The sequence below is a fragment of the Bos indicus x Bos taurus genome, chromosome 28 (assembly GCF_003369695.1).
Source record: "Bos indicus x Bos taurus breed Angus x Brahman F1 hybrid chromosome 28, Bos_hybrid_MaternalHap_v2.0, whole genome shotgun sequence".
Taxonomy (NCBI): Eukaryota; Metazoa; Chordata; class Mammalia; order Artiodactyla; family Bovidae; genus Bos; species Bos indicus x Bos taurus.
Genome location: NC_040103.1, coordinates 12,432,685 through 12,444,755, shown reverse-complemented (window position 1 = coordinate 12,444,755; position 12,071 = coordinate 12,432,685). Strand labels below are relative to the sequence as shown.

General features: G+C 37.5%; 1 protein-coding gene across 4 annotated transcripts in view; it reads right to left on the bottom strand.

Annotated features, from left to right (window-relative positions):
* Positions 1-12,071, bottom strand: part of CHRM3 (cholinergic receptor muscarinic 3) — a 566,459-nt gene that overhangs the window by 304,637 nt on the left and 249,751 nt on the right. For 2 of the 4 annotated variants that reach the window (XM_027530596.1, XM_027530597.1), the window contains exon 3: positions 1,761-1,866. The exons of 1 other annotated variant lie outside the window; for it this stretch is intronic. The gene's annotated coding sequence lies outside the window, so the exon portion shown is untranslated. The remainder of the gene's footprint in view (positions 1-1,760; positions 1,867-12,071) is intronic. One more of the 4 variants, XM_027530598.1, reaches the window with a different exon arrangement.

Genomic DNA, 12,071 nt, shown 5'->3' with positions numbered 1-12,071 from the left:
GGCTCGGCGGTAAAGAATCCGCCTGCAATTCAGGAGACGAGGTAGCAGCCTAGGGTTGAATCCCTGGGTCAAGAAGATCTCATGGAGAAGGAAATAGCAACCCACTTCAGTATTCTTGTGTGGGAAATCCCATGGGCAGAGGAGCCTGGTGGACCTCAGTCCTTATAGTTGCAAAGAGTCCCACATGACTGAGCATGCACAAGCACGAGAACACAGAATAACAAGCCCTAATCCGGGTTCCCCTGGACACTAGTCTTGCACAGTAAACGGATTTTGTGTGGGAAGAATAGAAGCCAGGAGACCATCAGGAAGCTTACACAGTTGTCCCAGCAAGACTGAATGATAATCAGGGTGGTAACAGAATAAAAAGAAATTAAGAGTTTCAGGATGCATTTAAAATAAAGACAGGAACAGGAAAATAGCTGATAACTCTTTAGTTCCATGGCCATAAAGGAAAAAGCTGACTTTAGTAGACATTGCACTTCCCTGCATTAGCAATGGACAGCCAAAAGGCAAGTTATTATTTTATATTAAGAGAGTACCAGTACACTCTCCACTTACAAATAAAGAACAAAGGTCCAGAGAGGTGAAATAGCTGTTTTAAGCCTTCAAGAGCTGCTGTCACCTGCATTTCCCATTTCCTATTTTCCAGCCCAGGGACTTTTCCATTAACCAGCACCTCCTTCCTCCGACTCAGCTCAGTACCTTATTCAATATCTTGCATGACTTTCTTTGGAAAGGAATTTTATTATATAATTTATCTTTAATCCGTATTTTTTTCTGAGCCTAATGAATGTAAAGTATATAATATCAGGATTATAGTTTAAAAGCTTAGTTTTGGTAGCCATACTTGCACCATTACTCCTAAACCTTTATTTTAAAAGAACAAAAAGCCAAAGAAGAAACTTGGAATTAGTATTTCCTTTATCTGCTTTCACAAGCAATTTCAATTCATCCTGAGTCCCCCAAACCAGATTTTTCCCTTTTCTATATATGGAATAGCCTTGGTTCACTTTGTTTTATAAATGGAATAATTTAGTGGAATGTCTGTGTTACTGAAGAACATTCAAAGGATTAGTGTATTAACAATCCCACAGCAATAGTATAGGCTCCTGGCATCATAATGTGAGGACCAGCATTAAGGTAGCAGAGTACAGGGAAGGGCATCTGACATGTCCAAGATCAAACCTTGCCTTTGACACTAAAGTTCTTAACATCTCAAAGCATCAGTTTCCTCATTGTAAAATGGGGATCATAATACTTAACCCTGATGGCACTATTTGTGAAGACTAAATAAGGTATAGAAATACGCCCAGCATCTTGACCAGATATGAATGCTAGAACCAGCTAATTCTCCATTTAGATTTGAGTATCACAAGACCTAACAACCTTGTTGAAGTTCAATATTTGTCTCATGCAATAAGAAATCTAATGGCATTTTTAAAACCCTTATGTTACTACAGTTAAGACACAAACAAGCTTTTGAAATAAAATCAACTTATCTCATATTTCAACAAATGCCTTCATTGTAATTTTGAATCTGATGAGCAAATAAGTAAAAAAAAAAAAAAAGCATCTTTATTAAGATACATAGAACTGAGCATGCATGTATATTTACATTAAGATGTACACTGTAATGATTATAAATTGTATTAAAAAGCATCAAACAGAATTCCTATTCCTCCTTAATCTCTTCTCATAAATCAAGCCCATAAGCCCCCCTTTTAAAGCAAAGATTTCAACTCATGAAAGGATCTTACCTTATAGTACCTTAGTGGAAGTTCTCAATGTCATTTATTCCGCCTCTAATTAGCACACAGGTGCTAGAAGAGAATAAGAAAATGGAGCTCACACAAAGCCAGGATCCTGGAGAAGGGAAAGTCAACTATTACACACAATGATTTGAAGAAATATAAGAAAACTACAACATTTCGTAGAAAGTGATTTCATATATCATGACACAGGTGGTCAGAGAGTTAAGGAACCTGTTATTGACAAAGGAAACCTACATATTGAACTTTGGATGAAAGGCTTTCTACAGTTTCACCTCTCATACCTGCCAAAGCTCCAGACACAAAGAAAGGCATCAAGTAAGAAGGAAACAAAAGAAGTTGCTTATCCCTTATTCTATGTGTTAGCGATGGTATCTTACTTTTCAGTAAATCAGTCACACTGTCTACTTAGAAGTTCTAGTCCACTATCTTCTTCCAGACACTATTGGGAGTATATACATACTATTATCTTATGACTAGCTAAATTCTAACACAGAGATAGAACCAAATCTTTATAAACTGAACTATAATTGACATACAATATCCCATTAGTTTCAGGTGTACAACAGTGATTCGCTATTTGTACACATTATGAAATGATCACTGCCATTAAACCTAGATACCATCTGTCATGGTATCTAGAATTGGTACCATGGTATCTAGAATCTATGCTTTTGAACTGTGGTTTTGGACTCTTGAGAGTCCCTTGTACTGCAAGGAGATCCAACCAGTTCATCCTAAAGGAAATCAGTCCTGAATATTCATTGGGAGGACTGATGCTGAAGCTGAAACTCCAATACTTTGGCTACGTGATGCAAAGAACTAACTCATTGGAAAAGAGTTAGTTTTTCCCGTGATGCTGGGAAAGATTGAAGGTGGGAGGAGAAGGGGACAGAGGATGAGATTGTTGGATGGCATCACCGACTCAATGGACATGAGTTTGATAAACTCCGGGAGTTGGTGATGGACAGGGAGGCCTGGCATGCTGCCGTTCATGGGGTCGCAAAAAGTCTGACAGGACTGAGCGACTGAAGTGAACTGAAATGAACCAGCTGTCAGGGTACAAAGTTGTTACAATATTATTGGTTGTATTCCCTATGCTGTGCATTGTATCAATGTGACTTATTATTTTACAATTGGAATTTTTAAACTCTTAATCTCCTTCACTTATTTCATCTGTTTTCCCATCTCTCTCCCCTCTTGTAGCCATCAATTTGTCTTCTGTATCTATGAGTCTATTTTATTTTGTCCATTTACTTGATTTTTATACTCCACATATAAGTGAAATCATACGGTATTTATTTTATTCCCTCTGGCTTATTTCCCTTAGCATAATACCCTCTGCTGCTGCTGCTAAGTCGCTTCAGTCGTGTCCGACTCTGTGTGATCCCAGAGATGACAGCCCACCAGGCTCCCCCGTCCCTGGGATTCTCCAGGCAAGAACACTGGAGTGGGTTCCCATTTCCTTCTCCATAATACCCTCTAGGTCTACACAAGTTGTTACAAATGACAAGATTTCATTCCTTTTTATGGTTAACATTCCAGAATATTGCATCTTCTTTATCCACTCTTTTATCAAGACACAGTTCAATTGCATCTATATCTTGGAGACTGCAAATAATAGGGGAACATATATCTTTTAAAATTAGTGTTTTTGTTTTCTCTGGCTAAATATCCAGAAGTGCAATTGCTGGATCATACGGTAGTTCTATTTTTAATTTTTTGAGGAACCTCCATACTGTTTTCCATAGTGGTTGCAATTTATATTCCAAGCAACAGGGTACTAGGGTTCCTTTTTCTACTCATTCTTGCCAACACTTGTTATTTCCTGTCTTTTTGATAACAGTTATTCTGACAGGCATTAGGTCGTATTATAGGTGTTTTTTTTTTTTTTTAATGTGGACTATTTACTTACTTTTGACTGCACTGGGTCTTTGATGCTGTGTGTGGGCTCTCTCTAGCTGTGGTGAGTGGGGGCTACTCTCTAGTACAGTACACACACAGACTTCTCATTGCAGTGGCTTCTCTTGCTGTGGAACACAGGCTCTAGAGTGCATAGGCTTCAATAGTTGTGGCGCATGGACTTGGTAGATGCAGCTTGCAGGCTCCAGAGCATGGGCTCAGTATTTGTGACACACAGACTTTGTTGCCCCACGGCATGGGGGATCTTCTCAGATCAGGGATTGAACTGATGGCCTCTGCATTGCAAGGTAGATTCTTAACCACTGGACCAACAGGGAAGTGCCTCACTGTAGTTTTGATTTGCATATTTACCTGATAACTAGTCATGCTGAGCATCTTTAGGTGGCTACCTGTATATTTGTAAAATATACATTTGTAAAAATGTCTCATCAGGTCTTCTGTCCATTTCCTAATCAGATTACTTTTTTTTTTTTGACATTTAGTGGTATGAGTTTTTAAAACATATTTTGGATTTCAGTCCCTTATCAGATATACTGTTTGCAAATATCTTGGGATATAATCAAATCTGAAAGAAAATCTCATAACCCCATTTTGGACACTGATATTTATAATTTTAAAGAGCACAGAGCCTAAGAATTGGGCCCTGAATCTTAGAAAAGCATCTCTCTTAGAAAGTTGGCCGAGAGAAAGAAAAAGGCACCAAGTTTCATGAGAGGAGAAGGAGGGAAATCTGTTCTTGTGAGGGATGTCCTTGAGGGTAGAGCATCCATCCGGAAGGAACAGTAAGCACCAGAGGAGAATTTGAGGATGAAACCTGACAAGATATTATTGGATTTTTAAAAGGAGGACCTTGCAGTTTCCTGAGAGGTGAAGGTTAAGTCAGATGACCAGAGGATGAGAAGAGGCTGCAAGGTGAGAAGTAGAGGGATTCTAGGGGCATGTGTGGAGGGATTTCCTCAGCAAGGATGAGATAAGCTCTTCTGAGACTGTGCAACAGGATAATCCGAGAGATGGAGGAAAGCTTGATTAATAATTTAGAGATAGGTTTGTATCTTACATGTCTTTTAAAAAAAGTATCAATTTGCAAAGGACTGGGGAAAAAGAAAAGAAAAAAAGCCATTGGTCCTTCATAGTTTGAGAAGCACTATTTTAAAGAACATCAGCCACTTTGCCAGCTCAGCATCCCTCCCCTTTTAGGGCATCTCCCTCTGCTATGGCTCCCAGTGCTGAAACTATCCATCAAAGGACCCTCTCCTACTTCGGCAAAAGGAGGGCACCTGACCCAAGGGAGGCCTCTTAGATTGCTCTTCTTTTGGGAGCCCCAGTCAGAGAAATGTGTCCTAAGGAAAGCAATGGTAGAAGCTAATCTTTAATGAGACCCATTCACTTTATGCATGGGGAGACTGAGACTAGTGAGTCAGTGAGCAGAGGTCACTTGAGTCCAGGCTATCTTTCCCACTAACGGCTCTGCTATTTAGATTCTGGCATCTCTTTAGGAAACAGTATCTCTACAATGGGAACTTCATGAGAAAATTCAGTAGTATAGTAACACACTCATTCCTACTAGAGGAAGTGATGGGTAAGTCTTCAAACAAGGAAAACCAATCTTGCTGCCAAAAATGCAATCCATAAGAGTCTAAAATAAAGAAAGTATAATCAAGGAATATGGAGGCCTCTTTAATACTGCTTTCTGTTTTTCCTCTGAAAACAGACATTTTTCTGCTGTACGGGACATACCAGTGAGCCTGGAATTCATATTTCACCATAGATTCTTCTTTGAATCTAATGGGCCAAAAGGCAAGTACTCTTTGAGTTCCACTGAGGCATGGGCCAGTCTTATAGTAACTTACTAAGTGTCTTGCACACAGTAGTTTCTCAGTAAGTCTTTGTTACATGGGTTTTATCATTAAAACTAATAAATATCCAGAACACACTTGCCTAATTTACAATTAGGGGTCCCAACATGCCTACATATTGAGATTCACATCATTTAAAGTACGTAAATACATATCTCTCAATAATAAAAATTAAGTTGCATGATTAATAACCAAAAGAAACAAACATCATTCAATCACTAAGGTATCTACTAATAAAAAGACCTTCTGTGCTAAATGAACCAGAGAACAATAAATAAGATTGAACACCCTGAGGTTTATCTAAGTTTCTCTAGTATTAGATTGAGCAAGTATTCATTTTGAAAACCAGCAAGGGAACTGGCTTTCACCCTGGCTTCACATTCACTCTATTGCAATTTAATTGTATATGACATTCATGAAGGAATAAGCTTCAAATCTCTTAGTATAAATGACAGGCTCTTTTGAATGCTAGCAAACATGGCTTAAAAGGTTTCATAATCAAAATATGATTGGTGATTCCAGAGACTGTCGTCGTAATTATGCAGTGAGCTAAATAATTTGGAAAACAAAGAAAGAGACAGAATAATAATTATGGAAGACCAGGTGTCAGGCTCTTTTAATAGGTCAACAAAACATGACCTTGATTTAGGATGTATATAGAGAATGGTAGGCTATTTTGATAGTATCTTTAAAGTATCAGTTTCTTTCTATCAGCTTATCAGGTGTTTCTTGAACACAGACTCTGAGAAGACCGCTCAACGAGGTAGTAGTTTTGGAGGCTTAATATGATAATTTGAGCTGTTCCATTTCCTTAAAATTTTTTCAAAAATCAGATTTCCCTATTTTCTAATTATTTTGAATGTGTATATTCTCTTATGCCTAGGAAGATGCAAAGCATCTTAATGGATATTTTGCAATCTAAGTGGATGATAAATGAATCTGTAGCCCTCTAATTTGGACAGCATTATACCTGCTCACAGTTTTGAAACAAATAAGCTTAACTAATTAACTTCTAGAATTTGGATGAAATTAGAGCCGAAACTCTCAGAGAAGACCTAGAATATTTCCCCACTTAATTTCACAATATCTTTATTTGAAGACCAAATAACAAGGGCTTTGACAAAATTGAGCCTAACAATTTGTTTCACGGGAATAGGATAAATATAGTTTCAAAATGTAGATATTATGCTAGGTCTGGTTTGCATTCAGTATTCATGAAAAAACAGCATTCACTAAATATCGCTGTTCATTCAGATTTATATTCTGATTTGTTTCCTTCAGAGCTCTTCTCACTTTAGCCAGTCCATCACATCCAGAGAGAGAGAGAGAGAGGACTAATGAAAAGATGCAACAGTTCTTATGAGTAAAATTATTCATTCCTTTGTAACTGAAGGAAAACAAAAATAACAGCAGATGAAACAGGTTAAGAGAACAAGTTGTTTCTAGTGCACCAGACTTGTTATGTTTCCCATTTGCAGAGGAGCTTCAGGGATCAAATAACTGTCTCTAAGTTGACCAATAAGAAACAGGTAAAATTGATATACAAAAGCTTGGATCTTTTCCATTTTATATTCCACTTAACAATAGAATCAATATTAACAACAACAGCAACAACAAATATTTACTGAATGATTGCCATATTCCAGGTGCTATTCCAAGGCCTTGACATACATCCAATCATTTCATCTTCACAGCCCTATTGTTACTTGCATTTTATAGATAAAGAAACAGATATCTGCTCGCTTGCTCTGTGTAGAACCACAGCTCTACAGAGATTATTGAGACAAAAACTTGGTGCTGAGTCATCTTTTGCCATCTACATTCCTTCGCCTTTGTCCATCCTTATTTTAGTCATCCAAGTAAATTAATGTTTACTTATTAACACAACTCCTGGTTTGAATGCTAGAGGTTCCTTTGGCTTATTATTTTCTACAAGGATTGTGAAAAGAGGTTTAGCTGTTTTGATTAATGGGCATTACAGCAGCACAAGAGTTTTTGGTGGATATCAAGTGCTCTAAAATAGGCTCTACCTGGGTATTCCAGGCAGCACAACACTGTGGAAGGGGCGAAGGCAAATGAGAATGGCATTGCAGAGAAAGAAAAGCACTCACTTTGGCAGTTTTTTTTTTTTTTTTAATCAATGAGTGCTGTGTCACCCTTGACTGAAGCTTGTGAGTGAAGACTGTTCCTGCCACATTAGAAAACAAAGGATGTTGTGGCCATCAGGCCATCGGCCACTTCAGCTGCCCCTTAACAGTGTAACCTGAGGGGATTCAGGAAGAAGAAAAGCAGAACACTAGTGTGAAATAGTTATGGTTCATATCAAAGGAATTATTTTAATAAGCTCAGACTCTTGCAACTTCCTATACATAGAAGAGTGCTAAATTCATTACCTAGAGATGTGTATTTCTCTTTAATTAACTATAATCATTTGATGTTCTGAGTATCGAGTTACTTTCAAAAAATGCCTTTGTATCCTGACTCCTCCGTTACCTCTTCAGAGCAGTCCAACAATGGCTGTCTCCTGGGCGGAAGTCCTCCGTATGTCTGCCCACCAAAACAGAATTCTCAGCTTTTAGACAGTGCATTGTTTTCAGCTGACAAATGTCTGAGGAGACACTACAAACCCAGAAGAATGGCCACTGAGCTAGGCTGGGCTGATGGACAGCACAGTATCAGAAGTCTTCTGGGTAGGTTCCATATTTGTTATCAAGATGGTAGCCAACTTGTTGGCTCATATAAGCTGATAAGCCCTCAGCCAGTGATTGGAAGCATGGGCAAAGTTCAGTATTCTGGGGTAAGTGGACTGGTTAATAGTGTAGCAGGTCAGATTATTAAATCTCTTACCTTCGGAGGAGGTGTGCTGGGGTGGGGGGTAGGTGGCATCTACATTTAAGAATGAGGAGAGCAAAACAGGATCTGAAGAAGTTAAACTAAAGACTGTCTCTTGCCAAGACCTACTCCAGATCTCTTGAGTGTTCTCCCAGAAGCCACTAACAGAGGAATGAGTCCCATTTAATGCACAGAGACTGGGTAGGCCTGAGACTTGCAAGATGATAGCTTTAAATTCTTACAAGTCCCTGAGCCTGAGGCCTACAGGAGTGGATACTGAGACTCTTATAAAGTCTCATTACACCAAGAGTTCAAGAAATTCAAGGCAGTATCAAATGACAATTAAGTGGAAAGTATTGTTTTCCGTTTCAGTTTTGGCAGAGAGTCTTAATGGGAGAAGAAAATGTTACCCTCATTTGTAGAAAAGGACCACTTGTCAATCCAATTTCAGCAAACCTAATCTCATACTGCTGAGATAAAAGTTGGAGGCTGAATTCAACTTGATACACAAAACAGGGTGAAGAGTATTACTCAAACTTTGTAATTTCACTTTTTGTCCTATGGACATAGAAAAGTGACTAAAAGGAATTTCACCAATAATATTAATGTTTGTTTGTTGGTTCTTTCTGTAATTAGATGTAATTTCTGTGTTCTTCTATATTTTGATTTTTTTATAAATCAGAAAAAAGTATTAGCAACCAACTAATACTTCTATCAGATCAGATCAGATCATACTTCTATAGTGGCAGTTAAATAATAGAAACTGATGACTTCTAACATCTGAGATTTAAACAGTTCTTTCTGCACTAAAGCTGTTTTAAAAGGAAAAGTTTTTAAAAGACATATTTTTAAACATAACTCTTTAGAAAGATATATGCATATATTCTGCATAAAATGTTAAAGACATTTTAACAATTTAACAAAATAATGCATGCCTTCATAAAATTAGACTTTAAAGATTATGACTGCTGGCTGGAAAAGGCAGTTAAATGTCACTTAAATTTACTGCTTTTACTAAAAGATGGAGCGAAAACTTAGAAAGCAGAAACTTAGCATAAAATGAAACATATACAACTTTAGTATCCTATAGTATCCCAGGCCTACTTTTCTCCCTGTTATGGACTGAATTGTGTCTTCCTCAAAGTAATAGGTTAAAGCTGTAAGTCCCAATGTGATTTAAACAGGATCTTAAGGTTGCGGCTGTAATTCAACAAGAATGATGTCCTTGTAAGAAGAAGTACCTGAGTGCACTTGAGAACATGTGCTCTCCCTTCCCCTCCCACCCCAAACCCCATCCATACAAAAAAGGCCACAGGACACACTGACAAGGCACTGTCTGCAAGCCAAGGACAGAGGCCTCCCAGAAACTGACTCTGATGGCACGTTGATCTTGACCCATCAGGCTCCAGAACTAGGAAAGAAGAAATGTGTGTAGTTAAGCTACCTAGTCTGGCATTTTGTTATACCAACCCTAGACTAGTACATTCCCAATGTTATATTCAATTCTACAGTGAACAAAAGCCTACAGATTATGTTGAGCTTTATCTGTAGTTTTGGCTTCTACCTTTCCTTAAAACTCATAAATTTATAGAATGTTTAAGCTGAAAAAAAAAGAATCACTTAGCCCAGGTCCTACCATTTCTGAATTTTGTCCTTGGTTTCCAAGTGGTGAATTTAAAATGAAATATGACCTTTGAGTAAAACATGTATGATGCCAAAAGAGAAATATCCCTCTTTGCTAACTAACACCTTTCAGTATAAGGATAAAAATCAAATGAGGACATTCCAAAACCATAGCTCCTTTCATAATACAATTAATTTGAAGGCAATTCATATCACTGGATATTGTGTAGGAACTATTATATCTTTAATTCAAAGAATGAAGGTTATTTATTACATATGATTCACCACAATATTAAATTGGTAAGATAGGGTGATCAAAAAGTAGTTAATCTGTATAACTGGTAGAAACGAGGTAGGAAGAAAAGCCATAGGTTACAAACTTACACTTTTTCTTTTATCCAGAGAAATTATTAATTTTTACCTTTTTATTCATAGTGGAGACAGAGTTATGTATGAGTTGATATATGCATTTGTGGATAAGCTTAGAGATCAACTTATTTCTAATGCTAAAGTACCTATGTTAACAGAGTGGGAAGAATACTAAGGAGAAGGAAGCTGTTTTGCTCACCCTGGTTCTGTCATTAATTTTTTTGTTCTTACAGCTCAATCTCTGTCAGCCTGAATTCTAGGCTGCCTAGCAACTTAGAAGCAGAATTAAATGACTATCCTTGTATAATAATACATAATAAAATAGTTTCTTTCTAAGTAATAAAGCTCATTTAATAAATGAAACAATACTCAAGTTACATAAAAGAAAAAAATGATTTTATTTCCTCTCATTCTCACTCCCAAATTCGGTCCCTTGAATGTTAAATTTGATGTTTATCATCCCATGTATTTTCTCTTTTCATTCAAAATTACCATTTCCTTTACTGTTCTTCTGTCACTATATTATAATGCATATTCTTTTCTCAGTAAACAATGCAGCACAACTTCCTCATCCATCCCAGTGGATCTAACACATGCTTTTTAAAAAAATTTATTTATTTATTTTAATTGGAGGCTAATTACTTTACAATATTGTAGTGGTTTTTGCCATACATTGACATGAATCAGCCATGGGTGTACATGTATCCCCCATCCTGAACCCCCCTTCCACCTCCCTCCCCATCCCACCCCTCAGGGTCATCCCAGTGCACCAGCCCTGAGCACCCTGCCTCATGCATCAAACCTGGACTGGTGATCTATTTCACATATGGTAATATACATGTTTCAATGCTATTATCTCAAATCATCCCACCTTCGCCTTCTCCCACAGAGTCCAAAAGTCTGTTCTTTACATCTGTATCTCTTTTGCTGTCTCGCATATAGGGCCAGCATTACCCTCTTTCTAAATTCCATATATATGCATTAATATACTATATTGGTGTTTTTCTTTCTGACTTACTTCACTCTGTATAATAGGCTCAAGTTTCATCAACCTCATTAGGGCTGATTCAAATGCATTCTCTTTAATGGCTGAGTAATACTCCATTGTGTATAGTACCACAGCTTTCTTATCTATTCGTCTGCCAATGGACATCTAGATTGCTTCCATGTCCTAGCTATTGTAAACAGTTCTGTGATGAACATTGCGGTACATGTGTCTCTTTCATTTAGGGTTTCCTTGGTGTGTATGACCAGTAGTGGGATTGTTGGGTCATATGGGAGGTCTATTTCCAGTTTTTTAAGGAATCTCCACACTGTACTCCATATGTTGTTTGCATTCTCACCAACAGTGTAAGAGGGTTCCTTTTTCTCCACACCCTCTCCAGCATTTATTATTTGGAGACTTTTTGATAGCAGCCCTTCTGACTGGTGTGAAATGATACCTCATTGTGATTTTAACTTGCATATATCTGATAATGAGTGATGTTGAGCATCTTTTCGTATGTTTTTTAGCCATCTGTATGGTGTCTTTGGAGAAATGACTGTTTAGTTCTTTGGCCCATTTTTTTTTGATTACGTCATTTATTTTTCTGGAATTGAGCAGTAGGAGCTGCTTGTATATTTTTGAGATTAATTCTTTGTCAGTTATTTTGTTTGCTATTATTTTCTCCCATTCTGAAGGCTGTCTTTTCACCTT